This window comes from Acomys minous, assembly GCF_964271855.1.
Source record: "Acomys minous genome assembly, chromosome: 11".
Lineage (NCBI taxonomy): Eukaryota > Metazoa > Chordata > Mammalia > Rodentia > Muridae > Acomys > Acomys minous.
The window spans coordinates 66,435,514-66,460,059 of NC_140492.1; the positions used below are offsets into that span (position 1 = coordinate 66,435,514).

General features: G+C 42.8%; 1 protein-coding gene across 14 annotated transcripts in view; it reads right to left on the reverse strand.

Annotated features, from left to right (window-relative positions):
• The window catches only part of LPP (LIM domain containing preferred translocation partner in lipoma), a 604,427-nt gene that overhangs the window by 434,752 nt on the left and 145,129 nt on the right, over positions 1-24,546 (reverse strand). For 13 of the 14 annotated variants that reach the window (XM_084802403.1, XM_084802406.1, XM_084802400.1 and 10 more), the window contains one exon: positions 13,468-13,532. The exons of the other annotated variant lie outside the window; for it this stretch is intronic. The gene's annotated coding sequence lies outside the window, so the exon portion shown is untranslated. The remainder of the gene's footprint in view (positions 1-13,467; positions 13,533-24,546) is intronic. 14 annotated transcript variants of the gene reach the window in all.

Genomic DNA, 24,546 nt, shown 5'->3' on the forward strand with positions numbered 1-24,546 from the left:
GCAAGAGACAACAGCCAAACAGGACAAAACAAGATGCATTAAGACAAGGCAAAAAGCTCTCACACCAAGGCCAGACAAGGCAACCCAACAGAAGGAAAAGCATCTCAAGAGCAGGAAAAAGATTCAGATAACACGCACCCAGTCCTGCTATTAGGAGCCCCACAAGAACACCACGTAACATCCATAACATGAATAGAGGGGCTGGTGCAGACCCAGGCAGGCCCTGAGCTTACAAGCACTTCAGTTGCTGTGAGCCCACATGAAGCCTGCTTAGTTGGTACAATGGGCCAGCCTCTCCTGGTGTCATCCATCCTCTGACTCCTAGGACCTGGACTCTCCCTTTCCTTGGGGTTCCCTGAGCTACAAGGGGAAAGACCAAATAGATAGAGACCTCCAATTTAGACTCTCTCACCATAGGATGTCTGGCTGTGGGTCTTTGCACCCACTCACATCTGCTGCCAGACAAGATAGTACATAAGTGCACTCATATGGAGAGAGAGAGAGAGAGAGAGAGAGGGGGGGGGGGGAGGGAGCACTTTGTATAAAATACAAAGGGACACCAACATGGATACTTGTCTTTTGTATTCAACTTTCTACACTATTATTATCCCAGTTACTTTTCTCCAAACACCTGGAAAGTCACAGGAAAGAAACCAGAGAGCTATATATAGCCAGATTTTTACTTACTAGAGGTTAGCTCTGGGTCAACACTGAAGTTTAAATTAGACATCAATGTTCTCTCTGAGTACATTATTCTTTATATAAAAAGAAAACTGATCCAATTCCGTGATCCAGGTTTGTGACTTCTCAGAAAAGATGCAAATGTTATCAATAAATAAAATGCTATCGATAAAACTCATCCAGGCTCAGATGGTAAAGGCGACCACTGTGTGAGCCTGAAACCTGAATTCACCCCATATAACAAGACAAAGCTGAGAGAGAACCAACACCATAAGGCTGTCCTTGACCTTCACACATGTTACAGTACAATGCACACATGCACATGCACACATGTACAGCTTACACCCACACACAATACAATTTCTAAATAGAACTCACCCAAAATCTACCAAACTTAGGAAAGCAAAATGAGTGCCACTCAATAAATAAGGCAAATATTAAATAAAGCCTTAAATGGTCAAATGCAAAAATCCCTGTGTCCTTCTATAATGCAAAGAGAAATCATTGCACTATCTGCTCACTTAATCAAATCTTGTGGAGCAAGAAGACCCCATCCCATGTTCTGTATACGCCATTATTAAAAAAAGAGTCACACAAACTACTTCAAAAGTTGCTGGAAATTTTAGAAAGAAAATTAGGAAGAAATGTAGTACTTTTCCCAGGGCCAGCTGAGAAAATTGATTTAGTTACTGTGCTCCTTGAAGTATAATGTGTTTTTTAAACTTGGGTCTTCACAGTAATTTCCCAAACTCTTATTAAGGAGGTCTGCCACAATCTTCAAGTGCTGGGGACTCCTGAGTAGAGACCAGAAGTTCTGGGAAAGAGATAAAACTTCTAAGGGCTGGGGCAGAACAGAGCTGACGGTACAGTGTATGCAAATGAATTTCAGGTACAAATCAACTCTCAAGCACTTAACTTTTATATGTATATTTAATTTTTAAATTTAAGGTGAATGGTGTTTGTCTGCACGCTGGTCTGTATACAACAGGCATGCTGGCCACAGAAGCTAGAAGCAGCTATCAGATCCCGGAACTAGAGGAAAGAGATAGTTGTGAGGCACCTGGTGCTAAGAATCAAACCTAGGTCCTCTACAACAGCAGCACGTGCTCTTAACTGCGGAGGAGCCGTCTCTCCAGCCACAAGCACTTATTTAAGGTGAATTTCATTTTCATTGCAAAAAGAAGATAACGAAAGTATATTGGTCTTTATGAATATTAAATAACATACCAGAAGTCTTAATAAAATCTAAATTGGTGACAACACTTCCCCCAAATCTAAATTTGCCAGTTTCCAGCAGCAATTAACAAAATTATGTCAACCTCACTAAATTCAGTACAACAAAACTTTACTGTAAAGTACCTAGATCCCTAGGTACTTTACGCCATGGCTGAAAGACGGGGAGGAAAGGAAGAAGGAAGGGAAAGTCATTCAAGTCACAATTTTGGTCCCTAAGAACTTGCACTTGTTTCACATGTGACAGTATGCTTTTAGAAGAGCTCATGGCATTGGATGGTAAAGTACAAAACAAAGCCTGGTACTGGCATCAAATAACTTCTGTGCAACTTTGTGCTGTTGGACACGGCAACAGGAAAAGGGTCTACAACAGAGGCTGTGCCATTACTCTTCTGCCTGGAGATGTGGAATAGGATGGGAAAGCCCTGGTCTATAAGCTCCAAAAAGGGGCCCTAGGTACAGTTCGGCAGCCCTGGGCCTTGCTCTGAGTGCGCTACTCTTCACCTTAGTCCACCTGTGTGGGTCTAACAGAGGAGCTCAGACTACACATCTCAGAAAGAATGAAGGTTTATCTGGACCACAGCCTTTGGGGAGTCCAAGACCACTACAGCAGCATCTGATGAGGGAATTTTTGCCTTATCTCCTGATAAAAGGTAAAGACCAAAACAGGGGAGCAAGTGGGGGTAAAATTCATGTTATCTTAGCCCCACTGAGATAACCTCCCGATCTCCATGGTAACTATTCATGATGTCAGAGCCTTTCTACTCTTAAGCACCTGTTGTAAGGGCCCACCTGCCATGCTGCTGTATTGTGATTACATTTTAAACTCATTGATTTGGAGGCACACATGTAAGCTATAACACCTTGCTGTACTTCTTTCTATGGACCGAGTTATGGTGCCTTCTCTAACCACTTCCAAAAACAGTGATGTCCCAACTCGGCTCCGTTCCCAGCCTTCTGAGTTACAGAAGAAAGTGAGGCAGGGTCAAAGTGACAGGGTGGAGTATCAGCCGAGTGGGAATCAGAGCTCAAGCCACTCACCTTCCGTGGCCCCAAGACCCACAGACTGAGCAGTGCTAGAAGACGTTTAACAGCACCTCCCGCCCATAAACTTGCCATGCCTCTGTCCTACAGTTTCCAACTGACATCTGGGGGCTCAGCAGTCAAACTGATCCTGAAGAGGCTCTGACATGACCACATCAACAGTTTCTATTGTGGGGAAGGTCAGGGACTCCTTCAGAAAATAGCTGATCTAAACGGAGCCCAAGGAGTGCCATGGTAACACTGCTTGCAAGCTGCCAGAGGTAGGAAGGAAACACAGCCAATATGCCCGCGCAGCTGCCTCATTTCAGAGCAGCGCTCAAACCTCGTTAATATCATCTTGCTTAATACCGAGTCCCATAGATCATAAGCTATTTTTACTATGGGCTTAACAGATTTGTGAATTGTCTCTCTGCCAGCACGTCCACAGCCAAACACAGAGAGAGTGCTATCAGAGAGACTTCAGGACCGTGGGCTACTTAGGTAGGAGAAGCAAAAGAAAGAGAAGAGAAATGAATGTTAGGGAGGAAAGATTCTCACTGGGACCAAAAGACAGCACAGAGAGGAAAGTATGCTCTGAGAGCACGTGAAACCACACTACAAACTTCAATAAAACATCATCCCGTACCCCTCCAAAGACACGTGGGCAAGAAGCTGGGAGAACTCCATCCTCCCTGTTCACCATGGGCCCTCATGTCTGAGTTCTGATCACAACGTCTGCTGGTGTCACCCCTCATCTCTTGTAGCAGGCATGCATAGCGCCCCACAGAGGCCTGCACCTGCTTTGTGAAAGGGACACACCTAGACACCACCATACCTTACTCCTCAATGTCTACAAATGAGAGCTTCTGTGAAAAGCCCTATTGCTAAGCAACGAGTCTCCCTCCCTGGTGGAGGAATGAAAACTCTAGCTGTTGGTAACAACGGGTAGCATAGAATGTAGCACACAGCAGATACCCAGTGACTGCTGTCTTGTGTCCATCTGTAAGAGCCAGCACTGATGCCACCTGTACCACATTGTCCCTAATGGTCTCTCAAAGAAACAAAGAAGACATCCGAGGCCTGCTAATTGGTACTTTGTGACCCCCTGAAACCAACTCTAAGTTGATAACTCTTAGTCAATAACTCTAAGGCTTGGTCAGATGGGGACAGCAACTTCAGGCCTGCCAATAACCAGACAGGTTAAAACAGGAGGTCTACACGACACTGATTATTTTAAGTTCCTTTCGGGCTCTAACACACTTTAAGCATGTAAACTTCATACCCAGCTCAGATACAAGCAACAGCAGAGGGAAACACTATTGAAGAATACAATTCTATGTGATGCTTCGCTGAAGTCTGTGTCTAGTGAACTGTGCCAGGAAATTAAGGGAGAGGAGACAATAGATAGACAGCAATACAAAATAAAATGTAGTCATAAAATAAAGTTGAACCAGGTGTGATGATATGTATGCGTTTTTAATCTCAGCTACTGAGGAGCCTGGGACTTCAAGGCTCTACCTCAAAGGAAAAAGGAAAAATAAGAAAGTTAAATTCCAAAGCTAAGTGCTGGGCACAGAGGTGTTCCCCAATAGGTTCTGTCTGGTCCTTCAGACAGGGAAGCAAGAACCATGCAGACAAATGAGGGAAGCGGTGGAGGGAAAGTTGGGGAGGATGTCACAAGAGCTGAACCTCTGCAGCAGAAAGGCTATCAGTCTCAGAGGCTTGTTGAATTTAGTGGCTTCAATCTTGGGTCACTTTAACATTCCATGTTTCCTACAGTGGAGGCTGCAAAAATGACCACCAACTCACTCATCACTGAAGCAAAGCAATGAAAAAAAAAAGCCTGTGTGGGCCTTGGACTTGTCCCATTGCCACTTTGCAGGGCAGATTTACCTAGGTGGCTTATTTGGCTGGGTGAGTAAGAAATCTTTCAGTTCCAGCTGGAGCTCAAGGCTTCTGGAAAATTAGCTTGTCCAAGGCTCAAGTACTGCAGATGAAGAGACTTCAAATTTCCACACACAAAAGGAAGAAGAGGAAGAAGGAAGGGAGGGAGGGAGGAAGGAAGGAAGGAAGGAAGGAAGACAGGAAAGAAGAAAGAAAAGTGTTTTTCTCAGGAACACATTTCTGTGATCTCCGTCCAGTTCTTTGGCATTCCTGGTCCTTATCTGCCTAAAGCAAACTTTTCCTTGCATGTCAGAGACTGATGCTTTAGCTCCTTTTATTGCTATATCAAGATCCAATTAACTATCTTCAAAGCCAACTCCAGTCCTTGGGTATATAAGAAACCTCCAAGAAAAAGAGCATTTTCCAAATTCCCTAGCCCCACAAGGAACCTCTGGGCTCACGCATCACTCCAAGAGGTATCAGTAGGCTCACACAAGGCCCTGAATCCTGTCTGGCTTGCTCGCTCCATCCCTAAATGCCAGTGCAAGCTATTTTATATAGTTGATAAATAAATACCCAGAAATTTAAATCTCTATGAAATTCTGCTTTTCTGAATGACAGGTACCATCTCAAATGGACCATGTTGCCTCAGAACCTTCTAAGTTCACACGTACGCAGTTAAACTACTTCCAATCTACCAAATGTTTTAACAGGTAAGTATGCAACAAAAGAAAAGAATTGTAGGCACAGACTACAGCCTGGCTATGCAGCCTTGCCCATGAGCAATAGCTACCGTGCCCCTTTAGAAGCAAGCAAGTCACAATGTGGAGTTGGAACTCTGCCCACGTGACTCACACAGGATCCTTTGTGGGAGCCAGGAGGTCCCAGCTCAGCCATCTAATAAGGTACTGCCTGTAGTGTGTGGTACACTGTTGGGATGACAAACCCTCAACACTGAGTCCTTAGCCAGCCAGGCTCATTCCACCTACTGTGCAGGACTGGAATCATCTACAAGAGAGCCCCGTCACAGCCACTTGCCCTGCAGGGTTGACACTGCACCCACACTCAACCAAGAATGTCAGAATACAAGCATGTGAAGGATTTATGACGCGGAGCTCTGTCCCTCCCAAAGCAACCCAGCGCACGAATCACAGGGCAGCTTGTAGAATCCCTTATGCAGACAGGGACTCAGATGCCAGCACATGTAGTGTAGGGATGGCCCCAGCCAGACAGCTAAGGCATATTGGCACCACCTTAATTTGTCCATCCACCAATATGCTCCACAAAAAAACACCCATATGCTTTCTCTTAGCTTCCATATGCTTTTTCAGCAAGGAAACTAAAATATTTCATTAGTTTTGAGTAATTAATAATTACTTATTTCACAATAGTCACCCTCATTAGAAAAGGAAAATAACTGATTAAGCTGCAGGATTCTGGCTTTCAGCTCAAGCTTTTTTTTTTTTTTTTTTAATTCTTCCCCTGTAGGAATTGAGTAACAGAGTAGAAGAGCTTACAGGGAAAGGAGCTTTATCATGCACGCTGCCCCGCATTCCTCTCCACTGAAACACTATGATCTAATAAAAAGAACATGGATTTGGGGATGAGACTCTGGAATCCACTCCAGTTTGGCTTCCGTGAGCAGCAGTACTTCTGAGGAAATGAAGGGTGTTGAAAAGATAAAGCAGGCTGGATGCCTTCAGCCTAGTCCTCCCCTGGTCCCAAGGAGTAGCTCCACGGCCTGCCTTCCCTCCATCCATGTGGAGGCCTGGCTAGCACATGCCCCAAGAATGCTGGCAGGGAGCCAGCAGTTATGAGCAGGGTGTGGCCTAGATGAATGCGCTTCAGATGCTAACAAGCATGGGAACCACCAGGAGATCTTGTAACTGTGCAGACTGATTGAAGAGGTTTAGGGGATGGTCTGGGATCTGCGTTTCTAGGAGGCTCCCAGGTAGCATGGATACTGCTAGTCTCCATACAAGGCTCTGATGGGTAAGGGCCGGAAACAGATCAAGTGAGGAGGCAGAACAGGTAACAACAAAGCCGTTTTTCTCTATCTCATGGGGCCATGATAAGGATGACTAATGACTTAGGTCAGTGGTTCTCAACCTGTGGGTCAGGACCCCCTTAGAGGTGGACTGACTTCTCACAGGAGTCACATGTGAGATATCCTATGTACCAGATATTTTTTATATTATGGTTCATAACAGTAGCACACTTACAGTTGCAAAGCAGCAACAAAATAATTGTATGGTTGGGGGGGGGTCACTACAACATGAGGAATTATATTAAAAGGTCGCAGCATTAGGAAGGTTAAGAACCACTGATTTAGAGGATAGTATTTATCCAACCACTTGGCAACTAGGGTTTTATTTCCATTTTAGAGACAACAAACCTGAGACCCAAAGAAATCAAGTAGCCTTGGAAGGGCCACGTAGCTAACAGAGCTGGAACATCTGCCTCTCAGGGAGAGGCCATGCCAGCGTTAGACAAGGAACCCAGAAGGCATTCCTGCATGCCGCTGCTGTGGAGCCTGTCTCCATTCTTTCCAAGGAGCCATTAACCTGCTGCGTGAACTTTGCTGAATTGTGTCCTCTGTATTGGCCCCACCTGTACTGTGAGGGGGTTGCCAGGGGCAACCCCCTGAGGCCTCTTCTGCTTCTGGCATAGGCTCTCAGTCTCTGGCTCCCACATAAGCTCACACTGGGTTACCAGCACTAAGTGTGAGGTTCACACATGTGGCAGTCATTACAACTTGGCAGAAGCCAAATTCCAGCTGCTCACATCTGGAATGTGGAACTATGCATGGACAGAAATCTGCCTCCGTAGAAAGCCCCACACTCAGCACAACAGAGAAGAAACAGCGTTCACCCAAAGGACCAGACTCCCCTCAGTCAATAACTCGCCTCCTCAGGACACTGTGACCCTAAGTGTTCTTTGCTTTCCCTCATCTCAAAGAGACAACTATTCCAGAAGCTTCAAAACCAAGAAGAATTAGGCACTAGATAGAACTCTTTGGCATTCATTATTCTGCCTGAAGGTTGAGATAAGAATTTAATTAGGGGGTTTTCCCACTGACTCCCAAGGTGTGATGTTGCCCCTCACCAAATGACCCCAAATGTAACCACTGCATTTCTAGGAGGCCCATTCGCCATTTTCTGCCAGGATTCCTACTTATACACAATGTGATCTCTGGAATTACTTGTATTTTGGAGATGCTCTGAATTTAAATCCAAACTTGGCTGTTTACTAGACACACTGATTTCAGAAGATTTTCCCCTTTTGTAAGCTTAAGTTCTTTATATGGGGAAAAGGAAAAAAGCTTGAGTCCTTTATTTAAAAAAAAATACCTTTTAAAAGTAGACAATTTGTTAAAATTATAAGCACTCACATACTAAGTTAAAAGTAGAGGAAGGGTAAGCAGGCTACCAGGATGAGACCTGACAGGCTGTGATCATAAGGTAGGGGAGGAGGTCCCCTTCTGTCACAGCTCTAGGGGAGGGGAATAGGATGAAAGAGGGAGGGGGGAAACAGGAAGATACAAGTGAGGGGATAACAACTGAGATGTAATCTGAATACATTACTTGAATTAAAAAAAAGAAACAGAAAAAAAAGTACATTTACTGAAAGGATGATTAATAAATGAAGCAAGTAGAATAAGAATTTCAAGGTTAAGAAATCACTTAACAGGTATGTCAATGTCCCAAGTCATGCTAAGGGAGTCTGGAGGGGAAGACTAACAAGGATCTGTGAAGAAAATCCAAGAGCCAGAAAGTATGAACCAGCCGAAAGGAGGGTCTGGTTTATCACACAGGAAATATCTTTGTCTTCCCTGGGACTCACATGTGGACAGCCTTCAGAGGAGCTATAGAGCTGAACTGTAGCTGATATTCTTAGTAGCTGGTATTCTTTGAGGTTGTGTATTTTCAGATAATTCATGGATGCATGAGCTTCCTTCCCCGTCTCCTCTCCCCCAGCCCATGTCGTAATGATGCTCATGTTAAACAAGACAGATGCTCTGTGTTTTGCACATAGCATGGCTGAAACTTGCTGAGATGGCTGAGGCAAAGTGGAAACTCAAGAAAATCCAAGTTGGGGAACCTTTCCCAGCATCTCTACCAACTCTTACCTCACTGACGGAGAGCCAGAGGCCAGAGAAAAGTCCTGCCGCCCCTGCAGCCCTAACGCAATGATCACAGCAAGCATCTGAACCACAGAGTAATTTCCAATCTCTAAATCTTAGAACTGTGAAGTTACTGGGTTCATAGAAAGCACCGAAGTCCAGCAGCCTCTGGGTAGTTGCTGCTCTTCCTCAGAAGTATAGGGTCCATGGCCACTCCGGCTGCTTCTTAGCTCCAGCCCAGTCCTAGGACTGGAAGGCATAAGCTGGGCCTGAGAAAGGGAGAGGCCCTCTGATCAGCTGGATAGCTCCATCAGCTTGGGAGAGCAGGCCCTGAACTCTGTGCGGACTTGTACTCTCCTGCCTGCTGCTTAGTTGCCCCTTGTCCACAGCCATCTAAGTCATCCTCAGCTTCACGTCACTCACTATATTCCACTAGAAGGTAGTAGCATATAATGGTAAGGCCTGGGCCAAATGACCTTGGAGAGGAAGGACCACATGGACTCCACTCTCCTATGGAACTAGTGACAGTGGTGGAAGTCTACTATATTTGTCTTTGGGGGGGGGGGGCATGGAGTTCTTTTTTTCTTTCTTTCTTTTTTTTTTTTTTTTTTTTTTTTGACACTGATGTTAATTTTGTATGGAAAAGAAAACTGGAAGTATTTAGGGAAATAAGACAGATAAAGGAAGATACGTCTAACGTATCTCAAGCTGTGGAGATAGTTGAGTGTGTAAAGAACTTGCTGTGCACATATCTGGACTGAGATGGACCACTGGTACCACGAGACACCTGGCTCTAGCAGCACGCACCTGTAACTGCAGCATTGGGGAGGCAGAGATGGGGGGGGGGGGGCCTGGAGCTCTCTAGCCAGCCCCTGAGCACCAGGTTCAATGAAAGACGGTGCCTCAAAAATAAGGTGGAAAGTGACAGAGGGAGAAACACTCAACACTGACCTCTGACTTCACGAGCACAAGTGTGCCTATCTACAACACATACACACACACACACATACACACTATGCAACTATAAAATTAAACGGCATTTTGGTCTAGCATTGGCACCAACACCTTAGACCAATTAGATTCCCGCCACTATCCCAAAGTTTCCCAACTCTTCAGTTAGAAATGTTGGGTAGATTGAATCTGAAAATGCCCTCTGGTTTTGACACACTGACTTGTCCTAACAAGACTGATGATTCACACTGGAAAAAAAAAATCAAGCAAAAGAGAAGTCCGCCTTTCGTTAACAGTGTTAACAGTGGGTAAGTTCACCAGACCCTCTAAAACGAGACATAGGACAATGTTATCACACAAAGCCGCAGTTCTCAACCTGTGGGTTGCATCCCCTTTGGCGAACTCTTATCTCCAAAAATATCTACACTACAATTCATAATAGTAGCAAAATTACAGTTATGAAGTAGCAAAGAAATACTTTTACAGATGGGTCACCACAACATAAGGAACTGTGTCAAAGGGTCACAACATTAGGAAGCTGAGATCCACTGGTCTAGAGGAATGCTGACTCTTTCTCTTTCTAACTTGAAATTGTATGCCTCTGGGCCTTGGGGCAGCCGGTATAGTCCAATACCCAACTGTAGGATACATAGACTCTAAAACCCCAGCAGTAACTGTTCTCTGTTAAGTCAAGGACTTAAGAGCTACACAGAGTATTAATTCTCCACATGACACACAGAGAATTCTGGAAACATGTCAGGAGGAAGAAGGATAATATTCTAGCTACTGGACCATTTAACAGATGAAAAACCATGATCAACTGTTATGCCATGTCTATTAGCAAATGCTGAAATGGACTCAGGGAGGGGTGAGGCCTTGCCCTAGGTGACACTGCCAGCTGATGTGTGGACTTGGATAGTTGTAATCTCGTTGCTTCCAGCCCACACGACACGCAGAGTGCACTGCTTCACTCCCCAGAGCAATGAGAATCTATCCAGGTAATAAAGAAGAAATCACACATGATTACTGTTTCTAACGCTACTTCAAAACAAAAGGAGAACAAACAAACAACAACAAAAAAAAACCCAGCGGCTGATCCATTTTATTTAAGGCAGACCAGGCCAAATTTACAAAAATGAAAATGGACATTTCATATGGGCATTATAAATAAGTGCATGAGAAGTAATTTGGTATTATTCCTCTAATGAGTCACCCTGCAGAAAATGGAGATGGCCAATGATTTGCAGGAGGCCAGAAGTCAGCACTGGTTCTAGTGCAGAGTCCAGCTATTTGGAAATGATACTTCATGTTCTTTAAGAGTAAACAGGGTGTTGGATTTCAAATCCCATGAAGTGTAGCTTTAAATAGATTTGGTTTGGAAACGGGACAAGGAACACACCACAGTTGGTGGATCAACATCAAAAGCAGAGGAAAAACAATGATTACACTCATTGATATCTGCTGACATGTGTGCTGTCGACTCTAATTATGGATTTAAACTGTTATTCTTCATTATTCCCACTAATACCCACTTTTACCACAAGACTGTTTTACATGTATACACCATGCTCCCAAAATTTAGCTCTCCATCTACTAAAGGTTGAGACCGTTCTACCCCTTAGTCGCCACCAACTTATGAATAAAAAAGATGGGGATTACATTGCTAGATAGATAGATGACTGACAGACAACTGATGGATAGATAGATAGATAAAAAGATAGGCAGGTAGGTAGGTAGGTAGGTAGGTAGGTCAGTCGGTCAGAAGGTAGATAGGCAGGTAGGTAGGGAAATGAAATTTCCCATTTTTTTTTTTTGAAATTTCCCATTTTAAAGAGCAATCTTTTTTAACTTTTCAAGGTCTAATTCATAAATCTCTCTTAGTCTTGAGCCAAATGTCAATAGGGAAAGTACATGTAGCTAACTAAACAATCCTCAAAGCTTAATCTATCAGTATTGAATAAGAAGAAACTAAGGGAATAAATGTGTGATAACTGCAGTCGCTAGACAAGCAAATCTCTGAAGTAGGAAATTCCCCTCTGGTTTTGGCATCCTGACCTGTCCTAGTTGGTCTGATGATTCACCATGGATTAGTCCAAGGACAGAAGAGGAATCTAGCTCTCTGTTAGGGTGTTGATGGGGGTGAGTTGGCCAGATCCCCAGAAAGTTAGACCTATATCCACGTCAGAGAACAGAGGATGGTAGACTTTCGCCCTTTCTAACTTAAAGGCACATGTCACAGGGGCTATCCAAACTGTAACAGGAGAGGCCTTCCGAAAGTTGTCTTTTGATACATTTGTCCGTGAAAATGTTATGTTAGAAACAAGTTTTTGTGGAGACATTTTGTACAACATAGGAGAAATAAAAGAAAAAATTGTCTTGCATTTTTTTGAATACACGTCTCTTTATAAATTTTCTCTTGTAGGACTAATAAAAGAGCCAAGTAGGCTCATAGTGGAGTTAATTTGAGAAGTTTCTCAATTCATGTCATCCACCTGTTTCGTTAGTATATTTGCTAAATATTAGCTTTGAAAATCATATTAGCCTAAAACAAAAATTTCCACTTGATTCTAAATAGGTAATTCCTGTGATTATAGGGCAGTACCATCCAGTCTCGGGGTTTGTTGTTGTTGTTGTTGTTGTTGTTTTGGTTTTGGTTTTTTAAAGAACCATGTGAAGTCATATTTGCAGTTCATCATCACTGGGTTAGTACACTGAAGTTATTAACAAAATATTCTACAGAATAAACATTTCTAGCATTGTAAGTTATGGCCCCGTGTCTTAGACAGCTTTCTACTCCAGGGCCTCAGCTTAGGAACATCACAATGACAACTTTACCTCCGGGTAAAGAAGCCTGAAAGATCATACTGAAACACAGCAACAGCACCACGAAGTGCAAATACCAGCAGGCTGTATATAAAGAAAAAAGTGATTTGAACTAAAGATGCTCCTCTTCTCGTCTCTAGCCCTCCATTTTCTCTGCACTCTCTGTCCACTGTAGTGGTCCACCAACAGAAGCACGAAAAAGTGAAAGACTAACCCACTCTCTGGGATCTTTTTTTCACTTCAGCCTTACAATCTGTAATGTATGGGGGATAGATGATTTATCAGTCAGATAAGACACGATGACAACCCGGAAAAGTATTCTTTGGTTCATTCAGAGCCAAACAATTCTGGCAGTATAATATAGTAAAAAGTATACGCAAAGAAGGAACACTGAAGAAACAAGAGTGAAAGCCTGAATGCCATACATTAGCCAACAGCATGATAAAACAGTAGGGAAGACTATCCTACTGGACAGCCCCACTGCGGATTCTCAAAAGTCCATTAAATGCCAATTTTGCATATTGTCCAGACTTTTTCCATCTTAGGTGCTAAAAAGGGTAGAAATTAAAAGGAAAAATTAAATCAAGAAGACATAAAGAGAGAGCAGGCTAGCGTCTTAGATTTTTTTTCATGATTCTCTTGGACATAAAGCACTGTTGTATTTTTCCCATTGGGAGTCAGCGTAAAGCATCGCAGGTTCGGAGGCCCACTAGCACTGTGTAACTTTGAAGACTCCAGTCCTCTCTTACCTCTGGCAGCTTCTGGGTTCGGAATGGACAATGGACTCAGGCCCGGCCAGATGATATGCTCGTCTCTGTAAATCAAACAGGTAGCAGTTACTAGTGGGCACTGGGCACGGGGCCTACTTTAACCCCTCTGTTAATAACAACCTTATTATATCTATGCAGCAGTTGACTTTGCAGGACATTTCTATGTTCATTATCTCATCTCGCCCCACATGAACCTGATAAAGAAACAGGAAGAGATTATTCCACTCCTACAGGAGGGAGGTGGAAGTTCACAGAGCGAAAGGAAGAATGAGATCTGGTGACTCAAGTGAGGAATTTCACCAACACAGCATGAAAAACGGTCATTACTGTTCAGAAACGATGACTTCCGCAAGAATAAACAGTACAGTGCAATACATGGCAGAACATGAAATCGGACACCAGGCCCTGCCACCGGCCTGGGATCTACATCTCCCCACGCCAGTGTCCCCTAGGTCATAAGGAGAAGGAACAACAAACAACTGGCTCAGCTGATATAAGTCTTGGTAGACAAGGATATGTAGATCAGAGCAGCAATGTGCCTTCCTGAAGACTAGGAACAGCATGTAGAGCCAGCTCAACTCTGTTCCTCTCACCAATGGCCTTGGGCAAATCACTGACGTTCTCCATCATCTTGCTCATACGAGTATGAAGGCTCCTCAGCTAACGCTGTGACCGGGCAGGGAGACTGTCCTCCATATCCACAGTGGCCACACACAAAATGCTAATGTGTCTTTTCATGAGGCAAACACACACTACTAGGACGTATTCTGAGCTGGTTTCCTCTGTGATTTGTGATTTGCGGACCTAGTTTGGAAATACCATGAGATTATCTATGTCATTCTTAAGTGGCCTCAACACACACACACACATACACACACACACACACACACACACACACACACACACACACACACGCATGCAAGCAAGCATTCATGCACACTCGTGGCAACAAAAGTAAAAATAGCATTAAAAAACAAAGTGTCCTCTCAAACCCTCAAAACTAAAAGCAGAGCTTTAGGTGTCAGGGATGGTCCCAGTTGGCAGCGTCTTCAAGTCTGTGCCCACAGCACTGCCTTAGGCTCAAGGAGACGGAGCTGCTGACAGAAGTTCTGGAGCAGGGGGAGCCTGCCTGATATTATACATAAATGGATGGACAAGTGGCTCTCTAAAATGTCCAGTTTTCATAAAGCACTCAAAATGCAATAGGAAAACATGGCTGAGAAGATGCCCTGCTGAAACCCTTAACTACGCTTTACCATTACACTCCTTTTTGTACGTAGAAACCAGTGGGTGCTCGTTACACCCTGAATCACCTTCACTATCCGCTCGGTGAGTCCTGATTGCTCCAGTTTCGCAAATGAGCAACCAAACGTCAAAGGTCACACAGACCTAACGCAGAGCAGATGAAAATTTAACCTTAAACTTCATACCAAGCACGTGCCTCTTACATGAGGCGAGACTCCTCCTGACGAGAGACAGAATTACCTTCACGAACTGGAAAACAGGTATGTAAATCAGAAACTGCAACTAAGCAAAGAATCCAAAACTCACAAAAATAAGTATCTCCTTTTTCCTCTCATATGCAGAGAATGGAGATTTTAGGAAGATATAAAGGGAGGAAGGAATAAAGGGGGTTGGGAGGGAGACACAAAAGTTAAAAATGAGCCTCTTTGAGAGGAGTGGCGGGAGGGCTGATCGGAGAGTAAAAAGGGGCCAGGAGTGGATGAAGTAAGAATGAATAGCACTACGGTACATTGTGCAAAGTTAGGATGAAAACCGGCTTTGTATACAAATAAAATATACTAATTTAAAAATTAACAACAACAACAAAAAGAACCCAACATGATTCGAATTTGAATTATGCCTCACCACCAAGTGAAAGGAGAGAGACTATAACTTCACCTCTGGGGCAGCCCAGGGTGACGTGTGACTAAGCAAGGCAGTGTGATGTGTGAGGTCACTATGAACACTTGCTTGGGTCGCCCCAGTGAGGTTTCACAGCTGCAGCGTCCTTAAGGCAAAGTGTTGACACGCCAGCTACTAAACAAGAACCTGAAGCCGTGGATTTCCTATAGGTTTTCACAAAAAATGCTCCTCACGCATAGTGGAAAAGCCGAAGCCTTCCAGCCATGTGGTCACTAGCCTGTGCATGCATCTGTGTGTTGTTTAATCCTCTGCAGCTCCCAGGTGTCTGAGAAGGCAAGGAAACTCTTCATACTTCATAAGGTGATGGGACAATTGTCGAATCCCATGACAGCCTTTGGCAATGAGGTCAGATGTCCTTGGCTACTTCCATGGATTTTAGATCTGTGGACCCCAAACCTGGAATAGATTTATCACACTATCGTCCCTCTCTCAACAAGAATATTCTCACCTGCAGAAGCAATTCCAGGCAAGAACTATCTATATATTCAAGCTCTAACTTGCAAATTTTCAACATATTAACTGGAATTTATGTAAAGCAAGACTCAGGACCTAAATGAAACTAAAATAGCATTATTTTCTTCTTTATTCTAGATAAAAAAAAAAAACAAACAGAAGCATAAAATCTATGGTGGAAAAAAGTAGAGAAAGACAAGTAGATTGCCTGACAATGAGGACAAATTGGGCAGAGTGGGGAGCAGGTACGCAGACCATGGTACCCAAAAGAGACCATTCCAATGGGCTGTTTCTACAAACAGTGGTTACAATCTATGACTTCAAGCAAGAAAAAATTTAAACCCTAAAATGATGATGTCAAAGAGGAGGAAGAAGAGAAGAAGAAGAAGAAGAAGAAGAAGAAGAAGAAGAAGAAGAAGAAGAAGAAGAAGAAGAAGAAGAAGAAGAAGAAGAAGAAGAAGAAGAAAGAAAGAAAGAAAGAAAGAAAGAAAGAAAGAAGAAAGACCAGAAAGGCTAACAACACAACAAATGAGCAGTAAGACAAAGCTTCCTAGAAAACAATCCTGCTGATAACAGTGTAGCCCATCATCCCAGACACCTTTAAACTGGGGGGGGGGGGGGGGCTGATTACTGGAGTTGGGTCCACAGCCTAAGGCTTGGGCTTGTATGGGCAGCTACAGCTTTGAGTACTTCTTTCAGAAGTCTGAACTACAACTCCCTATAAACCATTTAGAGAAGACCAAAAATTATTTCGTCTACATTTTTTGTACACTCATAAATTTCAAATGGCAAAAAAGATTACTTATAATGAGATTTATTTAGAGTAAATGATGTCATGATGTTAAATGTGGAACTCTGTCCCCAGAAGTAACTGAAATGTTGGATTAGGGAAATGCATTCGATGACAACTATGAGCAGCCCTGAGCTCTGACCATCAAAAACCAAGTGATTCTTAACTGCGCTGTCTGGCCCACCATTCAAAGATACTTGTCAAGAATGCAACGTATCCCACAGCTTACAAATGATCTGGTTGTCTCATTAAGGAATGTTTGCCTGTATTTAATTGCTTCCCTCCCTGATTTTAATTTCCTCACCTGTCAGCATCGATCAGAAACAGTGAAGTCATCTGACATACTGGTTGATTATGTTCAAGTTAATCAAGTTTTTTTTTTAAGTAAAATTACTTTGGCCTACAGGTAATGCACGACTTCATAATATGATATTTAGGAGAGGCCTACAATGGACCAATGTAGACATTAAATGAGAGGTGTTAGGAATCCTGAAGAGAAATGCTAATTATTTTTAAACCTACAGCACTGGACATTAAAAGGCCAAGACTTATATGAAAAAAAAAAGTTAATCAACTAGTGTTCTCAGAACAATGATGGAGAGTCAGAAAGAGCTGCAGCTATCTCAGAGTAGTTTGGAGACACAATAGGAAGAAACAAATAAAAATGAGCTTGCCTTAAATTATATAACCTAAATGTAATATATAATATTACAATGTAAAACAAAAGGTATGTCATAATGAAATAATAATCTGCCTACTTGAAAGTTGCACTCAGCATTGATAACTTTCAATAGCTAGATATATTATGTTTCCAGGCAGATTATTCAGAGCTACTGTGGGGGGTGAGATTGGTGGTATTCTTAATGGTAGCCATGTTCCCATGTGGCAAGAGGAAAAGCTGAGGCACAGAACAACAAAGGAATGTCTACTTTTCTCGTCATTATTTTTTCTATTGTATGTAGGTGGGTTTGACTACACATATACCTGTGCACCATGTGTGTGACGGATGCCCAGAGGCCAGAAGAGGGCATCAGACCCCTTGGAACTAGAGTTATAGACAGCTGTGAGATGCCACATGGGTACAAGGAATCTAACCCAGGTCCTCTGGATGAGCAGCAAGGGCCACGCCATCTCTCCAGATCCAGAAAAATAACTAGACACTAATACGGACAAGCCTGGTCTCATGATCTATGAGAACTAAGCAACGCACCACAATTACTCAGAAGAGAGGGGAAACGACAGTGTAAATCCTCCAGACATAATTATTCAGTGCTAATATCTATCAGAAACAGTGTTTCAAACACACTTAGGAAACCTTCAAGCACTAAACTCCTTTAGAGGAAGTCAAGGAAATGACAGGAAAACACTCTGCAAGGCATTCTGGCATGAGACTATGCTAATACGCTAATGTTATTCCTACCTCAAAATAGGCACATACACTGATGTAATAATAACTGGGTCCCAAAGAAAGCACATAACAGTGGCAAACCCCCACGTGAGGTCCCCATCTGCAGAGTCCTGAACTGAATAGAAGGAAGCCATGCTGCATGCGATGCAAGGAGAGAAAGGGGCTGGGGTAACAAACATAGGGATTAGGTGCTATTAAAAAACAAAAAAAAAAAAAAAACAAAAAACAAAAAAAAACAAAAAACAGCTTTAGAACCAAACTTAACCAACCCTTGGCACGCGATGCGTCCTGTCATTCTAGTAGACTGTGGCTGTACTGGACTCCTAGTGTTCCCTTAATGTAGAGCTTTTCTGCAGAGCTCATGGAGTCCGGTCTTTGTAATTTATCATTACTACTTATTTAGCATTCACAGTGTGACTCACAATGGCATCTCCAAACAAAACTTGCTTTTCTTAATCCTCCCCATCTACTCCTGTCCTCCGCTTTCCACTCTCATGGCCTTGTGTCCCTTAGCCCCTCCCTTTCCTCATCCCCGCACTCACCATCCCCCTTACTAAGCGTCTTTGTAGTTCCACACCCAATACCCACTCTGCCCTCCACTGCAAACAAACACATAAAAACTACAGGCTGGGGTCAACATGTCTATAGATAAACTAAAGAGAAAGACTTCTGATTTTTATCTTGGAGTCTTGAGTTACCGTGTTTAATATCGTATTTTCCATATTCATGCATTTTCTTGCAAAATTATTTCATTTTTCTTCTGAAGCAAAGGCTCTGTTTTTTTTTTCTCCAGGTTTAATAGTCCAGGTTAACCTAAAACTGAGGACCTTACTGCTTCAGTCCCTCAAGAACTGGAATAAGAGGACGATGTTGCTATACCAGTTCATTAGATAGAAGGCTACTGCAGTAGCCAGTTTCACAAGTAGACCACTAAAATTGAATTGGTCAACCACCTTTGATTTATCACACACCTTTGAGAGAGTTACAAACAGTTTATTGAATCTCCAGTCATGTCTTTACTAAGGAAACGGGGGGGGGGGGGGGGGGGGGTCAGGAAAAAGAGGAAGATTTTTATTGGAAAATGATAAACAAATGAATACCTATGCCTAATTCAATCCATATTCTATACAATGTACTTAGAAAATGCATGGATTAAAATCTGTGGGACATGGTAGCGCACAGCTTGAATGCCAGCACTCCGGAAGCAGAGCCAGGCATATCTCTGAGTTTGGGGGCAGCCTGGTCTACATAGCAAGCACCTCAAGACCAGCCAAAGCTACATAGTGAGGCCGTGTCTCAAAAAAATGATAATAATTGAATACTTAACTTTTAAAACAGTGACGGAAAATGATTCTAAAAGCTTAGGGTTAGGTTCAGGTTCTACTGGGAATAAAGAAATTTGCAATGAGACAGAAAGTCACCACTGACCCCCTGGGAAGGAGTGAACATATACTTTCTTCCATAAAGACCATTATAGAGTAGATATATAACATCATACTATATATTATATATTGTATATGTAACATATATGTGAGCCATTGAGAAATTTCATGATTAGGAAAACAGAATTTGTGGAGGGAAAAAAAAGTTCTAAGTGAAAACTGTAAAAGGAAGTAATTGTAGTGAAGGTGGGAGTTTTAGCAAGTTTTTCACACCTTTGTCCAGGACAGAAGGGAAAGGAGGAGACAAGAAAGGAGAGGGATTCTTGAAATAATACATTCTAAAAGCCAAATGTATGTTTTTAAAAAGGCAGAACTGTTGCAAAGCTCAATGGCAAAACAATTAAAATAATGTGTATAATGCTTATGGTTAGCAGGGTTAGGGTACTAGGGCCTAGGGTGGGAAATGGGGGTACATAGTTTAAAAAAATACAATGTAGCAAATATGCAGAATGAACAAATCAATGACATAATATAAAGTATAAAGACTCTTGATAGAAACGAGACTGGTAACAGGTTTTTTTCTAAACAAACTATAATTGCCTTTGTCACATAAGAATGGGAGATGATGGATTTGATAATGTATCAGACTACAATAGTCATTCGTGTATCTGACGTTATGGATACAAAATGTACCCAATATCTTCTTGCTATAGTATATATGTATGATAATATAAATGTATATGTAAAATATTAAAAAAATATTCTCAGAACCAGAAAAGGATATACCTAATAATTGTTAAATTTCAAGGTAAATTTGTTGAGGTAAATTTGATTCAAGAAAAGTTTCAGAGAAAGATCTGGTGGCGCACACCTTTAATCTTAGCAGTTGGGAGGCAGAGGCAGAGGCAACAGGATCCCTGAGTTCAAGGCCAGCCTGGTCTATAGAGTGAGTGCCAGGACAGTCAAGGCTACATAATAAAACCCTGTCTCAAAAAGAAAAGAAAAAATGGGGGGGGGGGGAAAGGGGCAGAAGAAGGAAAAAGAGAAACAGGAGGAGGGGAAACTGCTGCTGCTGTTGTTGTTGTTGTTGCTGTTGTTTCAGAACAGTGTTAGATTTGGGGATAGAGACAGGGTTTATCATTTAAAATATTTTGGGGAGTCACTACTAAATCTGCTTTACATCTGGGGACACTGGAGCTCAGAAAGAGTAATAGGTGTGTGTAAAGATGGCTCAGAGGTAAAGAGCACTTGTAGCTCTTGCAAAGGACCTGACTTTGCTTTCCAGGACCAACTGTGAGGTTCACAATCATCTGTAACTTCAGTCCCAGGGGATCCAACTCCCTCTTCTGATATCCCCAGGGCCCTAAGCATGCATGTGTCGCACATATGGGCATACTAGGTATGCCTATGATGCATACACAGGCAAACATTCATAAGTATAAAATAAAAATAAAGTCTTTAAAAATCAAGATTAAATAACTTACTTAAGCTCACATATGCTTGGGAAGTGTAGCGCGAGAAACGACACTCCAGTCTTTAGATTTACAAGCTCCTACTGTACCCAGTGTGTTACCAGAACAAAGAGAGGAGAGCCTGCAGGAGGCCCTAGGTTTGGACAGCATGAAGAAGCGCAGGGAAGTACAGAGAAAAGGTGAAAGCAGTGCTTATCCAACTAAAGGAAAATGCTGGTGACAGGGATGCTCTGGAGGAGATGACCAGGGGGACTGAAGCTGTCCCTTGGGGGTATGCCCTGTGTAAGTCATAGTGCTTTTCTCCACAATACGAACACTAAGACTGAAATAGTGGAAAACTCGGTTTCAGAACACTACAGTGGACAGCCATCCACCAGGGAATGGAACTGTTGCACCTACAGGCTTTTTGGGGGTTTGTCATGGGGGGAGGGCCGGACAGACAGCCATCTGTAAGGGACTTCAAGTGTGTTATCATCAGGGCCACAGCAGGGAGTGTGCAGTGAAGAATGGCCACTGACTGACTGAGTCCCAAAGGCTCAGCAGCTCGACCATGGGGGAAAACCAGGAGCACAGATAAATCTCTGGATAAAACTCTGAAAGATGGCTTGTAAAGAAAAGACCACGGGATAAAACCATTCATGACATCCACAGAGTCCTCTGAGTCATCAAGAAGCAGCACACTCCGCTGCCCTTCCTCATTTTTCACGTGAACAGTGCAGGGTGCTACCCAGTTGCCGAGAGGCAGGAGAACGTGCTAGAGTTCAACCAGCAACGGCCAGGCAATGTAAGAAGTCGGCCAAAGTCATAGAACTGGAGAAGCTCCAACTCACAAAGATAACCAGAAGTCCAATCAGGTCCCACATCAGGGTGACCAAGAAAGGCGTGGAAGAATCAAGACAAAACTCACAGTGCTTAACTCCAAAGGCTCACGAGTGGACGGGAGTAAGCAAGTGGCAGATGGGATGAGAACCTGAGAAAGAACACCCAGCTCCCATACATTTAAGAAGCTGCAAGCATCCTTACACATCACAAAATCCATCTCTGTGCGTTCCCACACAGCGCCACGAGCAAGGACCCCTGCTCCCCGGCGCTGTCCTAAAGCGGAAGTGACATACGGGGATATGTGCGGTGGCTGGGTCTAGTTCTACCACCTTCCCCGCTTCCTACAGTTCCACAGTCAAGTTTTCGCTACACAGAAGAGATCACAGAAAATAGTAACCATAGATAAAAGAGAAAGAAAGGAAAAAAAAAATTGGGACAACCTTCCTCCCAAAAGGAAATGAGGAAAGAAAAGGAGAGGGACAGAAATGGGGGGGGGGGGGCTGGGAGGGATGACAAGAAGGGGAGGGTGAGAATTATAAATGTTACATGCCAAGAAAAGTGGAGCTTTTGAGGTAGCAGAAGCACAACTGGCCTCACTGGATCATACCATATATATGTCAAAACATGGCACTCCATCCCATAATTCTGCACAATTATCCTATGCCCATTAGAAACAAAATTAAACATACTAGAACATGCTCAGTGGAAGAGTACTTTCCTAGCATGTACAAGCTGCTTGTTCTGCCTCAAACACTGGAGGAGTCAGTACGCAAATAGAAGGTTCTGCCAGTTGCTCAAAAGAAGGGCCTATGACCTTGTAGGAGTGTCTAAGACCTTAGCAGGAGTCTCCTAGTTCTAAACTGTTTTTAGAATAGCTCTAAGATACAATGAACGTGCCTCACTGTCTTCACTGTGCACCACTTGTATATAGATGGTCATGGTTCGTGAACATGCCAACAATTACTGGATTTTACAATGAACCAAGGCAGTGACAGCAAATGGTACTGTAGTCATCGTACTTAATACTTTTTTTTTTTTTGTCACATACAGTTAAGTTGGGCATGAAAGCTATTTTACTTAAGACTTTCACTGATACATAGTATCGATGTTGTTATCTCCAAATCCTTGAGTACAAAGCTATTTAACACTCTGAGGAAATGTGAAGTGCCAACAAAGCATCTATGCTAAAAAACCAAGCAATAATAGTTATTTCTAGACTTGACGAGTGTGCCTCAGTGGCGCTGTTGGACAAGCTGTATGCTCCCAGGCTGGGACCCATGGCTTATTAGCAATCTGTGACTTGGCCTCAGTCTCCTTCTTTACCCACTGCCTTCTGCCTACTTGGCTCTTCAAGTTGCTCACAGAGCAGCACCTGCAAGTTGCTGTGCCCTTTGTGAAGCAGGGTTACATACCCACGGGCCCAGATGTGCTCACCAGCGCTCCTTGCTCATACACAGCGTGGAAAACTTTGTCACTAGGTGGACTTATCCAAGATCAAGTGGCAGGTCTGTGATGATTTTGATCTGGATGACTAGCAAGTCTTCTTGAAGTGGCTTCTCAAGTACGGGTCACTGAGCCAAGGATAGGGAGACTTGCCTCTATGCTCTGGGAATTTTTCTTAGAATTTGACCTGATAATTAAATGACTGTGTCTTGGGAGCCAGTGGGAATCGGTTTTGTACCACAGTGGGGACTCTTACTTTCTTGTGCCTTAAACTGTGTGGTGTAGAAGCCTCCCCTTCCCCTCTTTGCTTTATCATCTTGGAATGGGATGCTACAGATGGAAATTTTGAGTTCAGTTTTGTTTCTGTTTTACATTTTTTTTATATATAAAATGGTAAGACTTGACTGTGAAGTGTTCACTCCCTCACTTAAAGAACTCTTTTCCTAATGCAAAAAAAAAAAAAAAAAAAAAAAAAGTCCTGGTCACTTTGTTAAGTGCAAAAACAAAAAAACAAAAAGTTATTTCTAAATGTATCCCAGTGTGGCTGCCTGGAAAGATGCTAGCTGACCATGCCATGGAACCTAAAGACTGATAAGCAAACTCAGTTTCTTTAAGTGCATGCTTTGATAGACGCTTTCTAAAAGATGAACCAACAAAGTCTATCACATCAAGGAAACCAACAAGGAACATTTGTTATTAACAGCAATTCAAGGCCTAAAGTGAAAAAAAAAAAAATCACAACTCTGAAAGTCTGAAACAGACCATGATATACCGAATTCTTCACATATGTTTTCAATGTAATTGTTGGTGAAATGTGTAAGGATAGCTTTTGTTATGTAGAATGAAACATGCAACCTTTGGTAAATCTGCATAACTCGGGGAAGCTGCATTTCCCAGATGATGGGCACGTGATGTTATGAAATCCCCAGAGACCCAAGGACCCAGTGAGTTTCAGTCCTGACAGTCTTACTATGATACTTTCAGATTCCACATCAAAACTAACCCTTAAGAAATTACCAAATTTCAGTGACTATCAATTTTGAATTTTGGTAGAGGACCAAAGAAGAAAAGAAAACCTGTGGTGGCTTTTTGTTTTTGTTTTCTTTTCCTTTCTTTTTTTTTTTTTCTTTTTTCTTTTTTCTTTTTTCTTTCTCCTTCCTCTTCCAACTAGGTAGCTGTTTTGAGTCTGGTTTTTCTTTGTAATCAAACAAACAAACAAACAAATCCCAACAGTGAAATGTAGAATCCAGACCCTGCTTTTCTCACTTTTTGCTTCATTCTGTTGGGGCTGGGGAGGTGGAGCAGCAGTTAAAATGCCTGCTCCACCAGCAAGGAGTCTCAAGCTTAGTTCCCAGACCCCAT